This window comes from Pogona vitticeps, chromosome 1, assembly GCF_051106095.1.
Source record: "Pogona vitticeps strain Pit_001003342236 chromosome 1, PviZW2.1, whole genome shotgun sequence".
Lineage (NCBI taxonomy): Eukaryota > Metazoa > Chordata > Lepidosauria > Squamata > Agamidae > Pogona > Pogona vitticeps.
The window spans coordinates 3887403-3905060 of NC_135783.1; the positions used below are offsets into that span (position 1 = coordinate 3887403).

The window sequence follows — 17658 nt, forward strand, 5'->3', positions numbered from 1 at the left end:
AGCATTTGGCTAAGCTTTGTGCTGTGAATTTCAGTGGCATCTAAGATATTATTGCACAGAGAAAAAAGATAACAGAGAACAGGACAGCAGCCTTTAAAGCCCATTTTCATCTGCCCCGAAATCTGGGGGTTAACCTACCATAAGTGCAATTAATAATGAGTTCAACCTGTCTGCTTGGATACCATTTTGAAAAAATTCAAAGCTTGGGCGCGGATCAGGGACTGGCTGGTTTGCAATCTGACATATGTTATGTGATTGATGAGAAATAGTTTGCAGTGTACTGTGCCACAAGCAATCCAAAATACAGTGGACCCTCTACTTACGGAATTAATCCGTATTGGAACGGTGGCTGCAGGTCGAAAAGTCTGTAGGTCGAGTCTCCATTGACCTACAATGCATTGAAAACCGATTAATCCTGTAACCAGCCGTTTTTGTTCCATTTTTGTTCCATTTTTTTTTTCTGGTCTGTAGGTTGATTCTCTGGCTGCAAGTCGAACCTAAATTTTGCGGCTAGAGAAGTCTGTAACTCGAAAAGTCTGTAAGTCGAGCCGTCTGTAAGTCGAGGGTCCACTGCACGAGCTATTTCCCTATCTGATTGAAGCCGCCCAGAGACCTTTGGGTAGTGTGGGCGGCATATAAATTAAATAAATAAATAAAATAAATAAACTCTTAGACAGAGAGGTCTCCTCCTGTCCTGGCATGCACTTTTAACTGGAGGTGTCAGACCCCCTCAACCGGCAAAGCATCTGTCTGCTCGCTGTGCTGGGGTTCAGAAGGTGATAAGGTGAGTTTTTCACCTGGCCATTGATAGAAAGATGTGAAGTAGTTCTCCAAGATGAAAGCACAGTGTATCTGAAAGACGTATCAAGATCCATTTCTTGACTGTGAGAACTAGTTGCCAGTCAGTATTCAGAATTGCTTCCTGTTTTTAGGGGGAACAGTGCCTTTCTGAGAATCTGACGTTCAATGGCTAAGTGGCACAGTGGGCTTTGCGTGGGCCATTCAGTGTCCCTTTCCTTCGTGAAATCTAGAGTTTTGACCTTTTAAAGTGTTCTGCTTCATCAGTCCAACGGTCCCTCCCTTATGCTGTGGAGGTTGCAGGATTGCTGTGGGAAAGTCGGTATGTGGTCGTTGTGGATGGCAAAGTTGTCTTGTACCTTTTGTCTCTCTAGGTGTACCCTTCATTCCTTCCTTAAGCAGTTGTCTGTGCACACGGGATATTATAGAATGGAATCAAAGCTCAGTATGAAAATGATTTGGCATCGCCAACCAGCTTGTTACCTTGGCAATGGGTTTCAGGATGGCATGTCGTTTATTCCTTGGTAGCGCCTCCCTTTCTTGTCATATTTATGAAAAGATGGAGTTGCTTCTCTCTGTCTCTCCATCTGTGTCAGTAAGTATTTAATCACAGAGTTGGCCAAGAAGTGTAAATCGGCCCATCAGATCAAAGTATAACAACACCTGAATATTTAGAGTCTGAACGCTGATGTGTTGCTGGTGCGGCAGTATCTTGGCAGCATTTTCAAGCCGTCAGTCAAACGCCAAACGGAGCATAAAAGTCCAGGATGAAATGCCAAGCTAATAGATGGGTTGCCACGCTTATCAGTAACAACGAGCTCTTCCTGATTTTTGCACACAGCCTGAGTTGTGCCTGGACCATTTCTGTATGTCAGGTTGGCATTTATTATTAAAGTAATGTTCTCTATTTAAAAGTTATGGAGAAATCTGCTTTCAAACAAATATTATACAATTTTTTCAGCCAGCTAAAGGTAAAGGTTCCCCTTGACAATTTTTGTCCAGTCGACAATTTTTGTCCAGACTCTAGGGGGTGGTGTTCAGCCCCGTTTCCAAGCCATAGAGCCAGCATTTTGTCCGAAGACAATCTTCCGTGGTCACATGGCCAGTGCGACTTAGACACGGAACGCTGTTACCTTCCCACCGAGGTGGTCCCTATTGATCTACTTGCATTTGCATGCTTTCGAACCGCTAGGTTGACGGGAGCTGGGACAAGCGATGGGCGCTCACTCTGTCGCGTGGATTCGATCTTACGACTGCTTGGTCTTCTGACCCTGCAGCACAGGCTTCTGCGGTTTAGCCCGCAGCGCCACCATGCCCCTCTTCAGTGGGCCTATTTCAGCCAGCTATGTAGCTCAAAAAGGCATCATGCAATGAGACTAAAGTTGTTTTCGGCTCTAAGATCTGTTGCTGATGCTGAGGCAGGACCTTTTGTGATATTCTTTTTAGAGGAGGTCCAGCAAAGGCCCCTTTCTTTGTTCTTCAGAAGGCCCTCTCAAGATGTTTTCCTTCTTGCCATTGTCTTTTCCTACTAGATGCTGGACTTCATTGTGTCTATTTCAACTTTAGATGTAGCATTGGGGGGGGGGGGAGTGGAGTAAGTTTTTCATCCAATAAATTCTTCTCCTTCCTACACTACTTTCCCCATTCCTTTTACCTTGAATGATCAGCTGTAATAATGTAAATCCTGTTATCACTCAAGTAGGCCTACTGAATCAATAGGAATTTGATAAGTCCGCTCCTCCATAAGTTCCATGGACTGTGACTTACAAAATTATAGCAAGTCAGAGTTAGAGTAGGTACGTTGGAATCAATGGTAGCTGCAAATAAGTTGACTTGGTAAGCCCTCATTGATTCGGTGGGCTTACTGTAGTGCGATTTACTATGCTGAGCACCAGGATTTTGGCCATTGTGAACTTCTTCATTATTTGACTGAAATGGTCTAGCTTTGTGTAGTTTGTGAGTCTTATGAATCTTCTGTGTTTGTTCATTCACTTCACCATGTCAGACTCCTGATCTAGAAAGTTTTTAGCATCCTGTGATAAATCCACATTTCAGCTGTGTATATCTGTATTATGGTTTCCAGTTTCAGTCTTCATTATTTCATACCATACAGTAGAACCAAGAACGCGTATCCATGTAAAGTGAACATCCTCATAGCTGGTTTTATGTTTTGGTTGCATGTTGCATTCTTCGTTATAAAAAAGTTGTTGCTCTGAACTAGTTTCTTCTGACTTCCGTGTGCTTATGGTTTTGTGGCACTGAATTAGTTTCACATGCACCTGTTCACTCACTTTGCCGTCTGCAAAATATTTCATCAGGGGTATTTGCTTCTATAGCATATTCTGACCCATTTTATAACTTTGCTTCTTCCCCTAGAAGGAATATGGTATAATGCAGAACATGACATAAATACTGAAATTGCATATGTCTAGATAACTGCCAAGACGGCACCAGTCATTTGGGTATGTCCATCAGAGTCATGCTCCCATTGTGAATTAAACTCATTAATTGTAGCAGTCCAGTTTGGTTTTTGTTTGAATGAAGGATCTTTAATAATGCTTGTTCCCAGAATGCCGTCACAAATACTGTTTCAAAATCAAAGGCACATGTACTGCTGTTCCTTACTTTGAAAACCTTTCTGAGATGCCATCACCTTTCTTCCATGTTGAGTATATAATGCCAATCCAACTCAAAATGTTCACTTAGTCAAGTCACTATGAAGGTGTCTATTGAGGATCCTGTAGGAAAGTTAATTGTAAAATGGCTGTTTAAAATATAACAAATAAAGCTTAGAATAGACAAAAAGGCTACCTTTGGTCATTTTTTTAAAAAATCAAATGTTAGTAGCTTACTGCAATCGCTGGTTGTATGTATGGACTGTCAAATCTATGATCTTGCCGGATATCCCTGGTTTTGAGTTGGTTTGAACCTGCACTTGCGTCAGTTTGCGAACATGGCAGCATTTGATGAAAAAAATCAGCATGAAAATGTGTGCGACGATTCCCATTTGTCCTAATGCGGACACTTCTTATCACTCTTTTTCCTAGTTTAATGCATTCCTCTGTGTACTTCTTTTTATTGTGCGTATTTTGTGTGCAAATTTCTTTTTAGATGGTCTGTACACATATTTTTTACACACAGGTATGGATTTTCACACAGGTATGGATTGAGTGGATTTGTCATATGTTCCCCACCTGGATTGGATGGAGGATTCAATACTGTGAGGAACCTGGTTTTCAAGGGTTTGTAAAGATTTGTTTCCCACAAGCATGGCTATTTTCAGCTAGTTGTTTCTGGGGGGATCATGGGGCTTTCAGGGTGGCTGCTGCAGTCTTGTGTTATGTGGAGTGAATTGGCCTCTGTCAGAACAAACAACAGAGAAAGCTGCCGTGTACTGGTAGCAAAAAGAGGAAGCATATTTGAATCTCCCTTAGCAGGAGCCTTACCAGAATTTCCAAGCCTGGAAGTTAAGGCAAGTCGAATCAGAAGGAAGCCTCTAAAAGCTTCATTCTTATTTGAGAAGGTTTCCTTTGGGAGCAGAAAGCTGAACTGCCTGAAGGCTTAACATCAAGGTTAAGCGCCTGTAGAATCTCATCTCCCCACTGCCTCTTAGAATACTAAGATTCAGCTATTAATAACTATGAATTAGATGCAGTGTTTGCAGCTGCGTCTCTGGTGGATTCCCCACCCCATCCCATGGTCTTGCGGAAGAACTGGTGTATTCCCTTGCTCGCTGGAAATGCAAGCTTATCATCGCTGGCATCATGACACCTGACACGCTGATCTAACAGCCTCTCAATTATATGCCGAAGTGAGTGTGGCTGCTTACGCTGGCCTTGGCTTTCTCAGGCGCAGCAGAATACCCTGCAGGATTGTGAAGTGCGTTATGCCTGCCAGTCTTTCTCAACAAGGAAACAGCTACTTGAAGTAAGCCATTTTGCAGCTACGTTGCTTAACTCCCGGGGATTTACAGACTTGGATAATAGTGCTGTGAGGAGCAAGCTACCTTCACCTTGTAGCCCTGCTGATCTTTACTGTGTGAAATCAGTATTTGAAAATATGTTGTGCTCTTTTTTTTTTATTTATCTAAATATATCAATAGATTCAACTAATCTCAGTGCCAGGCTGCATGCTGTAAGGAAAACTCTCCCCCAGTTGCAGTGAATTGACTCTTGAAGGGAATATGGACCATCATATATTTTTTTCACCGTTTCCGGGGTCTCGCTGGTGAATGCTGGCTGCTTTCACGGGCAGTGCTTGTTTCCAGTGTGTGCACACACACACACACCCCACACAGCCATGGAAGTTTGGGATGCCTCTCTTTTTAGTCTTTCCTGTGTGGATAAGCCAGTCTCCAGGCTGTTTCCAAGGTAGACCTCTGACCCTTTCCTTGCATCTCCGCAACTGGCGTTTTCCAAAACCTTTTCAAGAGGAGGTTCTATGGGATATGCCACCGCTGGCTTGTGACTGTAGGCGGAATGTTTCTCCTGTGCAGATGCCTTAATAAATATAGAGGTTTTCAAGTTGGTGTAGGGTTCCTGTTGGCTTTGCAGGGACTGGATATCAATGCCATCCCCCTGTGCTGCTTTTTCTTCATGTGCAGGGCAAGCCGCATAGTGTTTGGGGCTTCTTTGGATGCTTTTGTCCCTAACAAGGATGAACCCTGTGAGTTTTGTCTCCTGTGAACTCCAAATGCTTCTTTTGCCTTATGCATTTGGCAGGCTAAGAGGTCTGGATCCACGTTCTTGCTTTTAACAGTCAGTGCCTCTTGAAAGAATGGGAGTTAGATATGACTGGGTTCAGTCCAATTGTTTGTCCAGACTAGAGCAGAGCTGTATTCTTCTACGTGTCACTGGAGGGAGAGGTAGGAGAGAGGAGCAGAGTTTGCCATCGTGAGATTATGACCTGCGTGCTTGTCCCCACCACTTCCCAGCACCTGAAGTTTCCTTCCCACATAGAAATGCTTGCTGTTTTCTTAGCTTTACAGACTATGAAGCATTCTAAATTGGTACATGGTACTCTGGGATGCTAAGTCTGCTTCCAGATATCAGATGGAGTTCCACCCTTTAAGAAGCTGACCAAGTCTTACTAGTATGTCCCTCTTCTGGCTTTAATTCTTGATTATACAGAGATGTGACAAAACTGAAAGTATGACAGGAAGTGCCCAGTAATTGCAAATAAGCCATAGGATGGCGTATTGCATTTTTCCTGCATAGAGATATGCGAGATGCCTTATTATGGGATCCATGAACATTCTGGAAGAGGGCAGGGTGAAGATTAGTAATCTACAGCTTCAGTTCTTTGGTCAACTGTATAATCTTTGTAGAACATAAGATATGGGGAGAAATGTACAGCAGCTATTCTGCCCATTTGTTTTGTGAAAAGCAACCTGTTTTCACTTTTCATTGTTTTTAGCAACTGGACAAAATCATCTCAAGGGCTCACACATGCAGCGTGTAGGAAGAGATCTTCCTACTTCATTTGAATGCCAAGGGAGGGAGGGCTTTTATTTATTTTTTGTAGGAACAAAATGCCAGGGCTTTATTTAAGCCTTGCACTAAAGACAGAGAAATCTTCTCCAACTGTTTGGCAGAGTGTCGAGCTGAAGCTTCCACGCGGCCACAGCTGGGGGCTCCTGTCGGCATCCCAAGTCAGAGTGATGGTCACATTTTCTAAGGCAATGGTTCCCAAACTTGAGTCTCCAAATGCTCTCAGACTGCAACTCCTAGAAATCCTGGCCAACATAGCTAGTGGTGTAGGCTTCTGGGAGTTTTAGTCCAAGAACATCTGGGGACCCAAGGTTGGGAACCACTGTTCTAAGGCCTACCTATCATCATCACAACCTCTTCCCCCTCCTCCTCCTTGTTTTCAATTTTAGACAGTGGCTGATTATTGTAAGTGCTGAGTAAATATCCTTTACACCATCTAGTCCAGATTTGCTTTGTTGTCACTGAAACCCTCTGTTCTATTTCTTCCAGCTGCTGTCAGCAGCTGTTCTCCCTTGCCACTTGGCTGTATGAAAAAAAAAGCATTATTCAACCAACCCAGTTCCTTCAGCTCTTGTTTGTATTACTTCATTTATTTCGGCGATGAATTTGTAAATGACTCCTTACTGGAGATTTCAGATTGCCTTACAATGGATTAACACAAGCCCATTTCAAATGTTACGGTAAAAACAGCTATGTCAGTAAAATGGGGACTGCCGTTTACGAGTTAGGAAATGCTTGTTTGAAAGGAAAGTCTTCACTAGAGATGTAAAGCAGAAAAGTGCGCATGCATGCCCCACATGAGTTGGGAGACCGTTCCACAGGATAGCAGCTGGGACACTGAAAGCCTTACCCTTGATCGGACTCTGTCTGTGTCTCGGAGCCATGTGGAGCATTTAAGCAGCCCAAGCACGTGGCTGTTGCAATGCTGTCCTTAAAGGAGGACCTTCCAAAAATGGCTGGGCAAGGCAGACCCGTCTTGTGACTGAACCTTTTTTCCTAGTTTGTGTTGTGCTTTTATCCAGAAGGGATCAAAGAATGAAGGAGAGCCCTGTATTAAACTGAACCCAGCAGAAAGTTTAAGCATCCCCTTAAACTATGTATTGAGTGAAAGCTTTTTGGAAGAGAACAGACTGCCTTGGAAAAGCCCCCACCCCCGGCAGCCTTTTAACCATCTCTAAGAAAGTAAGTCAAGGACTCAACGTGATAGTCCTGTAGTTAGCTTTAATATTGTAGGCTCTGAGAAAAATATTAATAGCTGGTGTGTCCCACCCAGTCTGGATAGAACATAGTCCCAGATGCTCACAATTTATTGGGAGGGATGGCAGGAGAGGCTCCCATTAGCTCAGTGTGAAAAAAGGGCTTTCCACTTAGGCTAGAAATGTGAAAAATACCAGGCCTGTCTTAGACGTGTGGTGCTTTTGGCTTATTCCCTAGTAGGAGAGAACTTCAGAGTGTTGGGGGGTCACTGCTTTAGAGTCTCGGTTCTTAACTCCAGCTGATCATTTCAGCAACGAAATGTAGAGCCTGGGCCCTCTCTGGCATTTTATAGATACAGGGTCATTTCTGGGACATTCTGATCGTTCAGATCAAGGTTGCCCATTGCATTCCTGGGCTTGGCATTGAACAAACAGCCAGAGTACCAGTCCCTGGAGTGAAACGGGCACAACATGCTGCCTTCTTCCTGGTCTCCTGAGGAGATAAGGCTCACATTTTGTGCTAGCAGCTAAGACTGTTCCTGGGCAACCCCACGGAGTGAGGTGCAATGGGCTGTGATGATCTCACAAGGACTGGAACACTGCGGGGTGACTTGCAGGTGGTGAAAGATGTTCCTCTTTTTTTTTTGATCAAGGCAGATTCTGAAAATTCACCATTCCTTTCGAGAAATAAAACTTCATTCCCCCCTTAATGGAGATACATCATGTACATTAGATAGCAAAGGCGTTCTACTCTCATTTCTCCTTCCCTCGGCTGAATTCAGCTTCCGTTTATACACCCATGTCTAGCATGTATTCCAGATGTTTGTGGCTTTTATACCTACCGTCCAAACATGGAATAAAATGAGTTATTGCTTGGCCTGGAGCCTTTGGAATTACACTTGTCCGCTGAGATTAGCGGCCATATGGAAATGAGATCCATTGGTACTTAGCGAAAGCCCAGCTCTGTGTCTGAATAGGGTAGCGATAGCAGTCCTTCTTGCACGCTCCTCCCTTACCTTGGCCATTTCTCAGTGTGCTCTTAGTAGCAGAATGGATTTCCAGAACCTGTTTGTACCACAAAGTGCAGACATCACACAATGGGCTGCTGTAGCTCAGCTGTAGCACTTTCCAGGTGTGTTCAGTTACATCCCCATCATCTCTGGCAAATAAGGTACCATACACCTGAACAATTAGAGAGTGCCAGAATGAATGGAATCCTCCCCCGTGGTTATAGGTTCGATTTCAAAAGCTGTAATTTCTTTGAGATAAAATGCTGTAATGAGAAGTGCTCCCCTTTCAGACTAACATCTTGAGTTATGTTTTTAAGCTGGGCATGCTTAAATGAGACACTTTGCATCTTAATCTTTATCAAGGCTGGTTTGTTGCAGCAGCTAGTTGGATTTTTTTTAATTTTTGAGGTTGGGAAGCTTGGCTTCTTAGTTGTAAGTGGACTTCAGAAACTCTCAGCCTGATAGAACAAGGTAGCCATGATGGTACAAGGCAAGAGCGGCAAAAAAAGAGAGATTACTCCTGAAATGTGCAATTCAAGTTAACGCTGTGGGAAGATTTATATTTACTTTGTCCATTTCCAAGAAGAACATCAGCACTGCCAAATAATACTCCTACTATCTGTATACCTTTCTCTTTGTCAGATGTACACGGGGGAGTCCCATCGAGGGACAAGCCCTTGATTTGCTCAGACATCTGTTTCTCTTCTCTCTCCCCCCTCCGTTTGAAAAATCTGGTTTAATACAAATTAATACAAACAAATTCTGTCCTTCCCATTATTCAGACCCATCCAAAACGAAGGGTGCATGATAATTTTCTTAGACCACTTAAAATATTAAAAGTAGGTCAGCTTTTGAGTCCAGCAGGATTTCCCCCCCTACATTCAGGTCATTGTATAGTTTGAGAAACAGAAGAGTCTAAAAGAGCCATTGTAGTGTCAGGATCTGTGTTCAGGTTGCAAGAGGAGATTTAAAACTTTCTCAATAAGCTTTTGAGATGTCAAGAGTTCCTCTCAATCAGTGTAGAAGGGATCCTCTTTCCTCATCTCTGTAGACAAAAGGTGCAATCTAGAGTCATGACTCTTTTGTAGAATACATGTATTTAAAAAAAAAAACAAAACACCAAAGGCAGGAGGAGCCTTGTGCTCCCTTTAAAATTAACAGGTTTACAGCACGTTAGTGTGAATACGTATTCATGGATTACAGCCTGCTCCCTGAGGAAGAGGGTTGTCGTGCAGAAAAGCCCACACTGAAATAAATCTGTTCCTCTTCAAGGCGCCACAACGTTTTTGATTTTGTTTTTGTGACAACATGCTGTGACAGAATTAACTAACCCGGTTACCTCTTTGCAAACTTCTGCAGCATGTGTCCCATCTCTATGGACATACTGGGTGTTACTGTGTTGAACCTGCACAGTTAACTTGTAAACTGCCCAGAGAGTGCTTTAAGCACAATAAAGCAGTATATAAGCATTACACTTTTTGCATTCCCCCTACCCGGCCCCTTAATTTTGCCCCCACACTGAGACGTGGCTCCTTCCTTGGCCCTGATTTACCAGGTGAATGAAACTCTTGCTGTGTGGTGCCTTTTTCTTGAGTTTGTCACAGTGGCTTGCTGTGCCATTCTAAGCCTGTTTATTCAGAACTAAATCCTACTGAGTTCAGTGGAATTTAGCCCTTTGTAACTGTGTTTAGGAATGAGGCCATAATCTTTCTGTAACAGTCATTTGTTTAGATGGCTACTTCAGAAGGTACTAAAGATAATCCCTGATTTATAAGTCATTGTGATGATGATGATGATGCTACCGCACTTGGAGTGCTGTGTCCAGTTCTGGTCACCGCAATACAAAAAAAAAAAAAAGACTCAGAGACCCTGGAAGAGTTGCAGAGAAGAGCAACAAAGATGATAAGGGGACTGGAGGCTAAATCCTATGAAGAACAACTCAAAGAACTAGGGATGTTGAGCTTAACGAAGAGAAGACTGAGGGGAGACATGATAGCCGTCTTCCAAGATCTGAAGGGTTGCCACAGGGAAGAGGGCATCGATTGATTCTCCGTTGGAGGGTAGGACAAGAACCAGTGGGTGGAAACTTGTCAGAGGGAGATCCAACCTGGAAAGAAGGAGGAATTTCCTGACGGTGAGAAGCATCAAGCAGTGGAACAGCTCATCTCCCCGATGCTGTGGGTGCCCCATCACTGGAGGTTTTCAAGAAAAGATCGGGCAGCCACCTGTCCGGGACGGTCTGAGGTCCAGGATGGTATGAGGTCTCCTGCTTTGGGCAGGGGGTTGGACTAGAAGACCTCCAAGGTCCCTTCCAACCTTACAACGAGTCTATGATGATTCTATGATGACTGCACTTCAAAGACATCTTTCCTTCACAAAGGAGACAACATTTGCTGCTCTGAGGATAACTTTCTAGTTTCCATAGCATTGGCATATCTGTATTCGAACAGTTCCAGATGAGATTGTATCTCAGCGTTTCCATGGCACTTGCATTGAATGTTCTGGCTCTTTCAGGGGTCACAGACTTCCACTTGTAACCCTCACTTTTCCACTTCTGCTTTCATCTTCCTTCTTCCCAGGAAAACCCATTAAGAGGGAAAACGATGGAGTGCCTGCAGACTATTCCTTAGTTGTTTTAACATAAGGAGCTGTCTGTCTGGAAATACCCTTAGGTAGCTTGTGATGGAGAAAGCAATACTGTACTTTAGGTTTGCACTGCAGACGGACCACTGTATGATTTTAGCTTCCTCTTTATCTGTTTCTGTCTCCTGGCCAAGTTTGTGTCTCTTTCTCCTAGTTGGGACATGTACCATAGTTTTCCTTGTATAAGACTGTACTTTTGTCTAAAATCTTTAGACTAAAAATTGAGGGTCATCTTATACATGGAAGTAAGCTGAGGAGAGAACAAAAACAAGTGGAGGGGGAAGCAGGGATCAAAGTGATCTTGCAGCGCTTTGATCCCTTTCCCCCTGCACTTGCTAAGCCCCACTTAGATTTCTTAATTTTGGATTAGAAAAGCGGGGGGGGGGGATCTTATACATGGAGGTGTTTTATACACGGAAAAATATGGTGTATCTTTTCTCTTTTCTGTCAAAAATGGGTGTAGGGTGAAGATTGCTTGTCGTCCCGTGTGTTGATTCTCCTTGCCCATGACTTCTACAGCAGATGGTAGGGTTGCTATTGGTTTCTTCATTTTCAGTGGCGTATCTTTTGGGTAGACTGAGTACCTTGCATGGTGTTTCCATGGAACAGGACACAAGAAAGAAGAGCACACAAAGGGGAAGGCGAAAGGCAGGGTGTGATTGTGTTAGGAACGACACTGTGGGCAAGAGAAGGGGAGGAAAAAGGCCAGAAATGTCTGTAGGAATGTTGGAAAAGGTTTGGAGGTGGCAGTGTTGAGCAGAGAGAGTGTTATATGAGACAGAGGAGGATAGCAGGTCCCTGAGACAGGGACATCTGGAGAGCCGAGAAAATTGTGTGCATGCACCATGGAGTGGAGATGGAAAAAGAAAGCAGGTTCAGAGAGAGAGAGAGAGAGAGAGAGAGAGAGAGAGAGTGTATTTTGGGGTGCAAACAGAGTTGAACGTAAAAAAGAATGATTGTTGTGGGTTTTTCGGGCTCTTTGGACGTGTTCTGAAGGTTGTTCTTTGGCCAAAGAAGCCGAAAAACCCACAACAACCATTAGATTCCGGCCGTGAAAGCCTTCGTGAATACATTCAAAAGAATGAGTTGAAAAGTCAACATCATCATAAAAAACACCTTCCACTGTTTTCTCACAGCCCTGTGGCCCTCTTGATTCCTCCATTCTGAAAGAGCAGCCTTCAGAAGGACCTGAGTTCTGCATTCCGATCCTCGTAAACCTCCAGCTTCTTCAGAGCCTTGATCTGTTTATTTAGCTTAACTCTCAGTGATCGGTTTTATGTTCTGTTGTTGTAATAATAGAAATAAAATGCAGTTCTTTTTTTTTTTTTTTTTAAAACTTCATTTGAATGGATTATGTTTCCTAGAATATGGTTGTTCTTGATAAACTACTTCCCTTTGTGCCTTAGGACCTTAAATGATCTTGTCAGCCGCAAAATCTAGATCAGCATTTTAATGGTATAATAGTTTGGAACTTTGAGATGATAGTAGATTGGAAAGCCACCCAATTAGGTTTTTTTTTTCTAATCTTTAAAGAAAAGAACACCAAAATAATCATGGAATAGGATGATCCAGACCATTCTCTGATCTTTTTCACAGAAACATTAACTTCGTTTTAATCTAGTGGCCTAGTAACCTAACATGAATTCTGATGAAACATTTAGATACTTAACAAACAACCATGTTTCATGAAACTCTGCTAGGAAACTCTTGGGGGGGAAATACTTCTCTCAGCATTTCCAACCCTTTTCCCTTTCACCAGACCTTGCTTATAATGTCACTTACGAACTTGATATTCATAAACTTGATATTCGTAACGCTACCACCACTCACAATATGACAAATGTGGCCGTTGTGGATTCAAGAGCGCCATAAAGAGGTGCCGTGAATTGGTCTTCAGAACCACTTTGGATGATACCCACACGAGACTGCTTTGCAAGACTGGCTATCTCTAGAGGCAGTTCCTGCTGGTGAAGTGCAAACAAGAGACCTCAGCCTGTAAATGTTATTTCTGTGGTAAGAAACTAGGACCTGAAGTCAACATGGGTAGCAGAGAAGCAGGTTTGGGCCGTGACGTGTCACCTACAAAGCTCTTGTCAGTTTGGGTGCACAGAAGACTTTCTGCCACCTGTCTCTTTCGGCCAGTGGTGCAGAGGGGTCTGCCTTGTTTTTAGCCCGTCCACTTTCAGCAGCCCCGGCTGGCTTGCAAGGTGGATCTTTTGAAATACAAGTTCAGCTTGTATCTATGAGAATGTGTTGCAGAAACCGACCCTCTGTGCCTCCATCCATCTCTGGGTGAGCGATGGAACTAAGACAGGGCAGGTCATGGGGTTCGCACAAGCTCTGTGAAACCGTTTATTTGTTTGATCTTGTTTTCCTCCCAGGCCTCGAATAATGCAGATCTGATGGTTCCATTTACTTCTGGAAGGGAAGTGGCCCCTTGTTTGCAGTGATAAGAATAAGAAGGTTGCACTAACAAATTGGTCCCTATCCCTTGGCCGTGTTTGGTTTAAGGGGTGGGGGCCAAAATTAGAAGGGTTTTGATTTGTGTCCTAATAAGGTTGCACATTTCTTTGGAGGTAGTGCACAGAGGGCACCCAGTGTGATGTAGTGGATAGAATGATAGACAGGAGACCAAGGTTTGAATCCCCACTTGGCCATGGAAATTGGTGGAACCGATAAAACTACTCCTTACTTACCTTGTGTGTCCTATTATAATTGCTATAAGGAGCCCTGTGGTGCACTGGTTAAATTACAGTACTGCAGTCAAAACTCTGCTCATGACCTTTTTGGCTCGAGTGCCCAAAATGAGGGGGTGGGGAAGAAACCAGTGGCTGCCGTGCCGCCCGGAAGACCAGAGCTGGAACATGAAGTGGCAGTTTCAGGGGGAATCATGGGGACGGACAGGAAGTTAAAGGGGGAATCATGGGGGTGGACAGGAAGTTAAAGTACCCAGAACAGGAAGAGAAAGGGGGAATCCAAGCTGCAGCCACTTCAAAAGGTTCGTTTCCACAAGGGTGAGCGGGTGGGCCACTCACACACATGCCAGAAGAAAGGGCTTCACATGCCAGATGTGGCATGTATGCCATAGGTTTTTTTATAACTGATCTAGGGGATTGCTTAGAGTCATGGAGGACAAGCCTGTCAGTGGGTCTTAGTCGTGTTGATTGTACGTTGCCTTCAGCATTTATTTGGATGGATGGATGGATGGATGGATGGATGGATGGATGGATGGATGGATGGATGGATGGATGGATGGATTTTTACCTGGCTTTTTCCTCTCAATAGCATTCATTGAGGAGCAGCAGCAGAAAGCACTTGAGCTCAGAGCAGTCTGCCCCAAGTCTGGGCCATCATGAGTATAGAATATTAGACTAAACGGCTGTTTGGTCTGAATAAACAGACTTGCTTTTTTTGCCCTTACACTGTTTTAGACTTGTTGATATGAAGTGTGTTTCAGCACCTGGGTGACAATTAAGTTGTGTTACCTAAGCCTTCTCATGTGATAAGAATAACAAGGGAGGCGTGTTGTGTAGGGAAGAAGTAGAAACCCAGGGTGCTGTCTTCATTGTTTTCTCTTGTTGCTTAATTGAGCCCTGAGGTCTCCTTTGCCCTGTGAGGAGCAGGATGCGTTCATCACTAGCTTATAATTATTTCTCTTGTGAAACCCCACACGAGGCATTGAAATTAAAATAATAAGGGCAGTGAGATATTGATCCCTTAGCAGGGAAAGAAGGGGCGTAAAGCGGGTGACTGTCGCTCGATGGTTTTGTTTGTAAAGTGCCGTAGAGGCATCGAGGACCCTCCATGCTAATGAGAATAATAATGATTCAGTGGCGCTGAGTAGCCAAAGAATATTGCTGAGCAAAGATTAAAGAAGTGCATAATTGACTCAGACACCAGTATAGCGGAGATGGAAAGTGAAATTCACAAAGCTAGAGTAACTCTTTGGCAAGTCTTGGCAGCTGTGCCGGATGAGTGCATAGATTTGGAGTATGCATTACCACCTACCTACTATTACACTGCGTTAGAAGAGAGAGGTGTGCAGCCATATTGAAAAGTGTAGAATCCAGCAAATTCTTGTCTCGTGAATTCATGCTCAACTGTGGTTGTATAGCCATCCCTACGGAAACAGGTGTTGGCATGAGCTGAAGCAGAACCCAACAGGTCACAGGGCTGATCACCTATGTTGCGTGTATTCTGTGAATGTTTTGGCAATCCCGACTCGGAATCCTGCAGCTGAGACGCTGCATAAGAAGATTATGATATGCACCCTTGCAGTTTGGCACAAATCTTGTCAAAAAATTGGAGTCGTAATCATTGCAATTCTCCCTATCCTTTTCTGGTTTAACCTTCACTCTTCAAACCAGTCAGAATGGAAACTGGTGTGCAGAACTTCTGAATTGTGTCAAGAGCTGGTCAGTTTTCCTCAAAGAAGAATTCTATACAGACAGAGTCACCATAGTTTGTAAAAAAAAAAACACCCCACTTCAAGTATGCATTTGCTGCTTTGAAGGACAGTGATGGCCCTTTTATGGGAGACTGAAAGGGGAAGGGTTTGGCTGTTAGGAATTAGCTCTTTCCCTTGGAAATCCAAGGTGAAGGTATTTGAAAACCTAAAAATGTGTTTTAGGCGACATATGAGCACATTCATGAATTTTTGGTGTTTTTTGTAAATATGAAGCTGACTCATTTCAGCTTTGTAGTAACAACAACAACAACAAGTTTTTTGTTGTTATTCCCTCGCTTTGTCTTCTGTTAGATGGATCTCCTTAGAAATATGACCTGGTCCTTGATCAACAGAAATATGTGGCTATTAGGGAGGAACTGTGGTTGTTGAATGTGCTGTAGAGACCTTTGTGCCTCTCCCTGCTTCATTATTTGTGTTGATATCTTATCTCCCCTTGCTGAGACAATCTTGCTTTCAAATCAAAATACAGCAGTAAAAATTCTGATTAACTAGAGGGAAAGTTCGTATAGAAGAGCCTCATGGTGCAGTGGTTCAGCTGCGGTGCTGCAGCCGAAACTCTGCTCATGACCCAGGGTTCAAATCCCAGGTAGCCGGCTCAAGGTTGACACAGCCTTCTCTCCTTCTGAGGTTGGTAAAATTGAGCACCCAGCTTGCTGGGGGGTGGGGGGTGGAGAGGGGGCAATGTGTAGCCTGCATGATTGACTAGTAAACCACCCAGAGAGTGCTTGAAGCGCTGTGGGGCAGAATATATGTAAGCGGCACACTTTACGCTGAAGGGACCTTATAGCAGGAGAGGAGTCTTAGGGGCTGCATATGTTTCTCTGTAATTAAAGTCAGCAAGGACGCCTTTAAACTGGGTGGGAAGATGCCATACATAATACATAGAGGATCCAGTAAGGAAGGCTTCATCTTAAGTATCGGAAGGCAAGGACGTGAGTCTGTGATGAACCGATCCTTCTTGATTTTGGATTGAAAGTCATCCTGAAGGTGCAACACGCTTTCCTTGCTCCAAAGTATATTTGGATGTCCAAAATACCCTGTTTCCCCAAAAATAAGACCTAACCTGAAAACAAGCTGTAGTATGATTTTTCAAGATGCTTCTAATATACGCCCTACCCCCTAAAATAAGCCCCAGTTGAGTGAAACCCTGCCCTCCACCATTGGGCAGCAACCAGAAGAAAATGACATGACTGTAAAATAAAACATCCCCTGAAAATAAGCCCTAATACGTTTTTGGAGCAAAAATTAATATACGAGACCCTGTCTTATTTTCCAGGAAACATGGTAGTGTCTCACAGCAGACAACTGGAAGACTTTGATGTACTGTATTTTATGATTTATTTGAAAGATAGAGAGGGCACGGTGACACGCTATCTCGCCAATATTTCTGTTCTCCATAACTAGAATTCTAAGGCAGGGTCTGCCGTGTTTTGGGGTGCATTTCTGTTTTTAAAATATATTTTATTTTCACTGTCTAGGCACGCACCAGTCGCCTAAGAGAGGCCTAAATAAAGATAGGTTGCGTGCGTAAATAACTGGTCAGGGCAAATGTGGAGGTGGGAAAAGGAGGGGTCGGAAGAAAGTGCTGTTTCTGATCAGCCGTGTTGATCTCTAAACGGTCTCTGCCGTCTCCAGAGGTCGATAACGTGAAGAAACAGATGGGGCCAAAAATCCGTTCAGCCCAGTTTCCTCTTTTCCACATTTATGTCCCCAGAGGAGGAGAGGGAAGTAGCTTTCTTCAGCTGTTTGCCTGTTCCTCCATCCCACAACGGAAAACAACAAGTTCCTGGACCTTAACAGGGTTCCATGTTGTGTTCATGGCTAATCACCAGGGTTAGATGCCTTCTTCTGTAATAAAGTAAAAAAATGTAAGTTTGAAGCCAAGATCAGGAGCCATCAGTCATTGTCTGTGGTTCAGAAAAGTATCTGTATTGGTAAAGCTAAGGAGTCCTCTTGACATTGAGTCCAGTCGTGTCCAACTCTAGGGCACGGTGCTCATCCCTGTCTCCAAGCCGTAGAGCAGGCGTTGGGCTGAAGAGAGTTTCCGTGGTCAC

At 43.7% G+C, this 17658-nt stretch overlaps 1 protein-coding gene across 9 annotated transcripts in view; it reads left to right on the forward strand.

Moving 5' to 3' along the window:
- NCOA1 (nuclear receptor coactivator 1) overlaps window positions 1-17658 on the forward strand; it is a 291778-nt gene that overhangs the window by 136741 nt on the left and 137379 nt on the right. The window lies entirely within an intron of this gene.